Source organism: Piliocolobus tephrosceles, chromosome 21 (assembly GCF_002776525.5).
Source record: "Piliocolobus tephrosceles isolate RC106 chromosome 21, ASM277652v3, whole genome shotgun sequence".
In the NCBI taxonomy this organism is placed as follows: domain Eukaryota; kingdom Metazoa; phylum Chordata; class Mammalia; order Primates; family Cercopithecidae; genus Piliocolobus; species Piliocolobus tephrosceles.
In genome coordinates, this window is record NC_045454.1 from 31,287,259 (window position 1) to 31,295,846 (window position 8,588).

The window sequence follows — 8,588 nt, forward strand, 5'->3', positions numbered from 1 at the left end:
CCTCTCCTGCTCTCATAAGGTTAATATTTACATGGAATGCCTACTTCACTCTTCCTACTTTTAGCCTTTTTTTTTGTTGTTGTTATTTAGTTTTTATTTCATAATCATAAACTTAACTCTGCAATCCAGCTAGGCATGGGAGAGAACAAGGAAAACATGGAACCCAAAGGGAACTGCAGCGAGAGCACAAAGATTCTAGGATACTGCGAGCAAATGGGGTGGAGGGGTGCTCTCTTGAGCTACAGAAGGAATGGTCTGGTGGTTAAGATAAAACACAAGTCAAACTTATTCGAGTTGTCCACAGTCAGCAATGGTGATCTTCTTGCTGGTCTTGCCATTCCTGGACCCAAAGCGCTCCATGGCCTCCACAATATTCATGCCTTCTTTCACTTTGCCAAAGACCACATGCTTGCCATCCAACCACTCAGTCTTGGCAGTGCAGATGAAAAACTGGGAACCATTTGTGTTGGGTCCAGCATTTGCCATGGACAAGATGCCAGGACCTGTATGCTTTAGGATGAAGTTCTCATCTTCAAATTTCTCCCCATAGATGGACTTGCCACCAGTGCCATTATGGCGTGTGAAGTCACCACCCTGACACATAAACCCTGGAATAATTCTGTGAAAGCAGGAACCCTTATAACCAAATCCTTTCTCTTCAGTGCTCAGAGCACGAAAATTTTCTGCTGTCTTTGGAACCTTGTCTGCAAACAGCTCGAAGGAGAGGCGGCCCAAGGGCTCCCCGTCGACGGCAATGTCGAAGAACACGGTAGGGTTGACCATGGCTAGTAGTACAAGAATTTCCTCGGCGGCAGCGTCTGCAAAGCCTTTTTTTTTTTTGAGACAGAGTCTTGCTCTGTCCCCCAGGCTGGAGTGCAGTGGCGCGATCTCCACTCACTGCAAGCTCCGCCTCTCAGGTTCACACCATTCTCCTGCCTCAGCCTCCTGAGTAGCTGGCACTACAGGCACCCACCACCACGCCCGGCTGATTTTTGTATTTTTAGTAGAGACGGGGTTTCACCGTGTTAGCCAGGATGGTCTCGATCTCCTGACCTCGTGATCCGCCCGTCTTGGCCTCCCAAAGTGCTGGGATTACAGGCGTGAGCCACCGCGCCCAGCCTGCCTTTTCTTTTTTAATCATTTAATCACAACTGACTCTCGTGGAAAGGCAAGCTGGATCTTAGTTTTTAATTTTTTTAATAAATTATTTTATTGAAATATATCTCATAAAATAAGAAAATTTTAAAAATACAAAGAAGTATGTTTCTTGATTGGAAAGTTAGTTTTATATATATTTAAATAATTTTCTGAAAGACAAACACTGACTAGTGTTATTTGATTATTTTATTTGATTATTGTATCTTTGTCTCTCATTTTCTCTCTTTTTGTCTTTACTTGTGTTTGTTTATTTTTGTATTAATATGCTTTCACTTCTTTCTTATTTTTGTGTGTGTCTATACAGGGTTTAGGGGAAAAGGTTATCCTCATTTTTCTGATATTCATTAGTGGTCCATGTTTCTATTTATCTTATAGAGTATTATTCAATTATTTGAAACTCTTAAAATTAATCTATTAACCTTCATTTTATGATTGCTTTCTAAAAATGTTATATTTTTCTGATTGGGTCATGCTGGTCTAATATTCCATATATATTGTAATCCTTGATTGAGATTTGTACATTTAAAAAGCTACATGTTACAATCTTTATAATGTGGCTTTGTCCTGGCATAGTCTGAAACCTGTTGTCTGGGCTACAGATTCTGGGAGTCTCTCAAACATGTTCTTAGGATGTGTCTAGTCCAAAATTTGGTGTTTATTTCTTTAGATTTTTTTTTTTTTTGTTTCTTTTTTTTTTTTTTTTTTTTTTTTTTGGTATTTTTTAGTAGAGACAGGGTTTCACCGTGTTAGCCAGGATGGTCTCGATCTCCTGACCTCGTGATCCGCCCGTCTCGGCCTCCCAAAGTGCTGGGATTACAGGCTTGAGCCACTGCACCCGGCCTGGTGTTTATTTCTTAAAGGAGTTGATTCCTGTTTCTCCTTAGTAGTAATCACTTGCTACACCTGTTTTCTGTGTGTGGTACTGCAGTCTCTCTGCTGCTGTAATATTTACCTTTGGTCTCAGTAGACTCAAACTGTCATTCCAAAGAATGCTACAATTTATTTCAGTACTTTATATCATGAGAGACAGAAACCAGTGTCTGGAAAGGCCTCTAGAAGCCAGAAATAAGGATAAATGTACCATGTTGTTGTTGTTGTTATTAAAAAAAAACAGGAGTTGGCAATTTATCTTTTTTGTTTGTTTATGTTTTTTTCTTTTTCTTTCTTTTTTTTTTTTTTTTTGCAGAGTCTCGCTCTGTCACTCAGGATGGTGTACAATGACATAATCTTGACTCACTGCAACCTTTACAACCAAAGTTCAAGTGATTGCTTCACCCTCCTGAATAGTTGGGACTACAGGCATGTGCCACCATGGCCGACTAATTTATGAATTTTTAGTAGAGATGAGGTTTTTCCATTTTGGCCAGACTAGTCTTGAAATCTTGACCTCAGGCAATCCACCCAACTTGGCCTCCCAAAGTGCTGGGATTACAGGAGTAAGCCACAATGCCCAGCCAGCAATTTACTTCTAAATGCCCTATGCTGTATTGGGGAGCAGGAAGAGCTGTGTTGAAAAACTGTAACAGACTGTTTCTTCCTGCTAGACTTTTTGCTTTGTGCTTTCCTCGGGGTGTTGCACACACTTAACTCATTTATAAATTTTTCACAAATGTATTTTGTTTAGTATGTTTTTGTTACATTTATAGGTCTACGAAAAAATTAGTGCCTATGTTATTTTGCTATGCCATCTTGCTTATGTAGTTTGTATAATTTTATAAGTTATATTTGTAAAGTATATTCATCTGAGTCTAGCAAGTAGAGTAATTTGTTATTTATATTTCTTTTAGTTATGTGTTCTCATTTTACTCAAGACCCTTGGCCAAAGCACAGCATAAAAGATTCCTTCCAAAAAATAATACTAAGAACATATGCAAAATGTGGACATGAGAATTTACAATTAAGAAAACACTGTAAAGGTGTGAATAGTGTTAGGATACACAAAGAAGGTTATAATGGACTCAACCGATGTTTGACAACTACCCAGAGCAAAATATTTCAGTGTAATAAATATGTGAAAGTCTGTCATAAATATTCAAAGTTATGCAGAAATAACATAAGACACACTAAAAAGAACTCCTTCAAATGTAAAAAAGTGGGAAATCATTTTGCATGCTTTCACACCTAATTCATTATAAGAAAATTCGTACTAAAGAGAATTCCTACAAATGTGAAAAATGTGACAAGGATTTTAAATGGTCCTCAATTTTCACTAATTATAAGGTAATTTATACTGGAGACAAACCCTACAAATGTGATAAATTGCACAAAGGCTTTTAACTGGTCTTCAACCTTTACAAAACATAAAAGAATGCATACTGGTGGACACTCTTCGTATGTAAAGAATGTGGCAAAGCTTTCAACCAGTCCTCAAACTTTACTGAAATAAAAGAATCCATACTGGAGAGAAACCCTACGAATGTGAAGACTGTGACAAAGCCTTTAACCATTTCTCACACCTTACTACACATAAGATAATGAGAAGAAATACTACAAATGCAAAAAAAAAAAAAAAAAAAGACAGAGCTTTTAAGCGGTTCTCAAAATTTATTTAACATAAGATAATTCATATTGGAAAGAAATCCCACAAATTTGAAGAATGTGGCAAAGCTTTTAACCATTCCTCAACCCTGAAACTATTTCTATGGAATAAAAGATGAAGTGCTCCTGATTATTGTAAATACAAAATTGCATGCAGGATTGTGTGAAGACAATACCAGGTTGGGCTGCCAGAATGAGCCAACAGTGCATGATGTGCTTCCCCCTGCAGAGAGACTATAAAAGGACATGCAGTCAGGGAGGTTTCACATCACCAACATTCCTATCTCAGAAAAGCAGATGTTCATAGCTTTGGTAATGGAATGTGACCCTTGTGGAGCGCCTATAAATGGATGCATGAGGGGCACCTGTTCATAATGGGTAAGATAGGGCTATAAACGCCCTTATCTTGCTACTGCTCTTCTAGGCCTCTTTAGGGTTAAGGCATACTCCCTTCTGAGAATTTGTGGTCTAACTGGTTGTCTAGCTTCATGTCCTGTTTCTATTGATTGTTTGCAACCAGCTTTCGTGCTACAAACATTTGTAACCCTACAAATGTGCTGCTGATTAATATCTTGCTAATCATAAGTTATGGAAAGACTATGTTTCTGTTTTAAGGCTCTGTTAGAAATTACTGATGCACACACTATATTATAAATTCTTATCTCTGTATACTGTACTTCTGCATACCAATGTTATGTTAAAGAATTACTTCATCCCAATTTGACCATCTCACCTCATAATCAAATGACCCTAAATCCCTCACTAACCTACCCCTACCCTCACTAAACTTAATAATAAATGCTGGTATATCCAGTGCATTGGTGGCATCACAGGACCAGAAGGCGGTGACCCCCTTGGACCAGCTTTCACTATCTTGTGTGTGTCTATTATTTCTAGACCTGCCGATCCACCTGGGAACAAAGAAAGAGCCCCATTGCATTGTGGGCTGCTGGCCAGATCCCACAATATTTGGTGCCCAACGTGGCCTTCTTTGTTCCTCAGCTCAGTGCACTCTGAGTGCAGATTTGAGATGACTAGTCTTCAGTCACAATGGTAAGGTCTCTGGGTATGCATTTTCCAATTCTTCCCTCTTTTCGGGTTTGTTGACCAGTATTATTCCAGGGTTATTATGGGACAATCACAGTCTAAACACCAGGCTTATCTGTCTTTTATTAAACTTCTTTTTTTGTTTTTTTCACATGGAGTCTTGCTCAGACGCCCAGGCTGGAGTGCGGTGGCACGATCTCGGCTCACTGCAAGCTCCATCTACCGGGTTCACGCCATTCTCCTGCCTCAGCCTCCCAAGTAGCTGGGACTACAGGCGCCCACCACCACGCCCAGCTAATGTTTTGTATTTTTAGTAGAGATGGGGTTTCACTGTGTTAGCCAGGATGGTCTGGATCTCCTGACCTTGTGATCCGCCCATCTCAGCCTCCCAAAGTGCTGGGATTACAGGCATGAGCCACCGCGCCCAGCCTATTAAACTTCTTAAACAGGGTAGAATCAAGGGTGATTCCAATAACCTTATTCTCTTATTTCAGACTATTGAAAAACATTGTCCTTGGTTCCCTGACAAAGGTTCTATGGACCTGTTAGACTGGGATAGAGTTGGCGCCTCTCTCTGCCAACTCATGAGAGATGGTGTTTTACTTCCTATTTCTGTTTGGACTGACTGGACACTTATTCATGTTGCTTTACTTCCTTTTCAGTCTGGTGACCCTCTTCAACTGCCACAAATTAATGCAGATGGTGAGCCACTCCCTTTACCTCGGGTACCTGAGGCCCCTACTGGTCCTCCTTCTGATGATGAGGAGGAATTTGATCTCTCCTTGTTTTCTCCCCAAGAAGAGGAACCTGGTGATGATCCCCTTCCCCTGCCTCCTATCTTGGAATCTGTATATATTAACTCTTTTTCTACTAAGCCGTTGCCCCTCTGCCAGAGGAGAACGTATGGCACTCATCTGAATGGCCTGTTTCTCATTCCTCTCATCCTTCTTTTTTCTTTTTTTTGAGAGGGAGTCTCACTCTGTCACCCAAGCTGGAGTGCAGTGGCCTGATCTCGGCTCACTGCAAGCTCCGCCTCCCGGGTTTACGCCATTCTCCTGCCTCAGCCTCCCGAGTAGGTGGGACTACAGGCGCCCGCCACCTCGCCCGGCTAGTTTTTTTTTTTTTTTTTTTTTTGTATTTTTTAGTAGAGACGGGGTTTTAGTAGAGACGGGGTTTAGTAGAGACGGGGTTAGCTAGGATGGTCTCGATCTCCTGACCTCGTGATCCGCCCGTCTCGTCCTCCCAAAGTGCTGGGATTACAGGCTTGAGCCACCGCGCCCGGCTCCTCTCATCCTTCCAAGCCTACTGTTTCTTTCAATGCTCTGGGACCCCTTCTTCCAGAGGCTTGGAATCCTGCTTCCCCCAAGTCCACTTCCCGGTGCCCTTACTCTCTTTCTCTTTCTCCTACACAATGGATGTGTGAGTCGCCTGTTTGGATAGAGCAGTGGCCACTTTCCAAACACAAGTTGGAGGTTTTAATTGCAATTGTTAATGATTTACTACAAGCAAACACTATTGAGCCCTCCTTGTCTCCATGGAACTCGCTCATGTTTGTTGTACAAAAAGTCAGGAAAATGGAGGATGGTAACAGACTTAAGAGCTGTTAATGCAGTTATTAAACCTGTGGGGGCACTACAACCCAGTATGCCCTCCCCTCCATGATTCCTAAGGAATGGCTTTAATTATTATTGACCTTAAGGACTGCTTTTTTCATATTTCTTTAGACAAGTCAGACTGTGAAAAATTTACTTTCACTATACCTTCCATTAACAATTCAGCTCCTGCAGCTTCATATCAATGGAAAGTTTTGCCTCAAGGTATGATTAACAGTCCTACTATTTGTCAGTTGTTCGTCGGTACTGTGTTACAACCTATCCCACAGGCTTTTAAAAATAATTACATTCTTCATTATATGGATGATATACTGATTGCTGCTCCCACTAAAGATGAATTAATTCAATGTTTTACCTCTTTAAAATGAGCCTATTGCAGTAAAGCTTTTAAAAATTTTCTTGATAAGTGGCATATTAAACATATTATTGGTATTCCCTATAACCCACAAGGCCAAGCTATTGTAGAAAGAAGTAACAGAACTTTAAAATTACAATTACTTAAACAAAAAGAGGGGGATAAGGAGTTGTCTACCCCTCACATACAACTAAACTTGACATTGTCACATTAAATGTTCTTAATATTCCTAAATCTAGTTCTGTTACTGCTGCCGGAAAACATTTCTCTGATAACCGTTCCGCGGGAAGTATGGTGGAAAGATATTCAATCTACTGTATGGTCAAAAGTTTCTATTTCAACGTGGGGAAGAGTCTATGCTTGTGTTTCCCCAGGTCAACATCAATCTGTTTGGATTCCTACTAGACAACTGAAATTGTGTCCTGACGATGCATGAAACAACGAGACAGAGAAATTTGCTGAGAAAATGCCACAGCAGGAAACAACTAACATATCCAATCATCAAAAAGAAGAAAATAACCATGCTAACTCCTTTACAATAGACAATACAGTCAGCCATCCTGAATAACTCATCTCCAGTGATCCAGGTCTAGTTCGACCTCTGCCTCCTCCTGATGACACTGATCCTTCTACCCTCTGTCACTCCACAGACTGTTAAAAACTATACATATTGGACCTATATTCCTTTTTCTCCTCTTATTCAACCCATGACATAGATGGACACTCCTATCGAGGTCTATGTTAATGATAGTATTTGGATCCCTGGTTCTGTAGATGATCATTGTCCTGCCCAAGCTTCAGAAGAAGGAATGCCTTTTGATAGCACTTTAGGTTTTAGGCATCCACCTTTGTGCCTGGGACCCGCTAATGGATGTCTCTCATTAGATATTCAAACTTGGGTGGTCACACTGCCGTCTGGTCACTCTCTCCCTCCTTTGGGACACTTGGTATGAGGGCTCTCATTAAAACCTCTAAGGCTGATCAAAATAGGAATCCCTGATTATATTCACACATCCCAATATAAGCCCTTAGGACCTGCATGTCCTCTCAACTTGTCTTCAAATGCTGACAGATTAATATGGAAGGATTGTGTTAGTCCAGAAGGAATCATGTTATCTAATTCTTCTCTCTACACCATTGTTGATTGGGCTCCTAAGGGTTGTATTACTAATGATTGCTCTCAAGGTGACAGAGATTGTCAACATTTTCTCTATGATATTACTTAGCAAGAAAGTAGTGACAACCCTCCCCTATTATATCGTAGATTTAACTCCTTTTTTCCTTTTAAGTGGAAAGGGGCAGGGGTTGCCCCTCCAAAACCAAGGCTCGTTGTTCCCCACTTAGGACCTGAACATTCAGAATTATGGAGATTAACCATAGGTATGACTAGTATGAGTTTGGGCTGGAGAAAGTGTTATAAGTAAATCTAGCTTGTCACCTCAAATCTTAGACAACAGATTGATTCACACTACTATTCCCACACAGCCAAAAATATCACTATGACAATCGTCAAAAGCTCAATTCAGATTATGAGGACTTATATCCCCCCCGTTGCTAATGTCCCCCCACCACCTCTCATACAACCTATTGTCCGTGGCATCACAGGACCAGAAGGCGGTGATGCCCCTGGACCCAGCTTTCACTATCTTGTGTGTGTCTTTTATTTCTTGACCTGCTGATCCACCTGGGAGCAAAGAAAGAGCTCCATTGCATTGCAGGCTGCTGGCCAGATCCTGCAATAACTAAACCTAAGAGAATTCATGCTGAAAAGAAACCCTATGAATGTGAAGAATGTGGCAAAGCTTCTAACCATTCCTCAAACATTACTAAACATAAAAAAATTCATACTGGAGAGAAACCCTACATATGTAAATAAT

At 40.6% G+C, this 8,588-nt stretch overlaps 1 pseudogene across 1 annotated transcript; it reads right to left on the reverse strand.

Annotated features, from left to right (window-relative positions):
- Positions 1–285: 285 nt before the first annotated feature.
- LOC111524845 lies at positions 286–810 on the reverse strand (annotated as a pseudogene). Its single transcript, XR_002725884.1, has one exon. The product of XR_002725884.1 is annotated as a peptidyl-prolyl cis-trans isomerase A pseudogene (transcript).
- Positions 811–8,588: the final 7,778 nt, after the last annotated feature.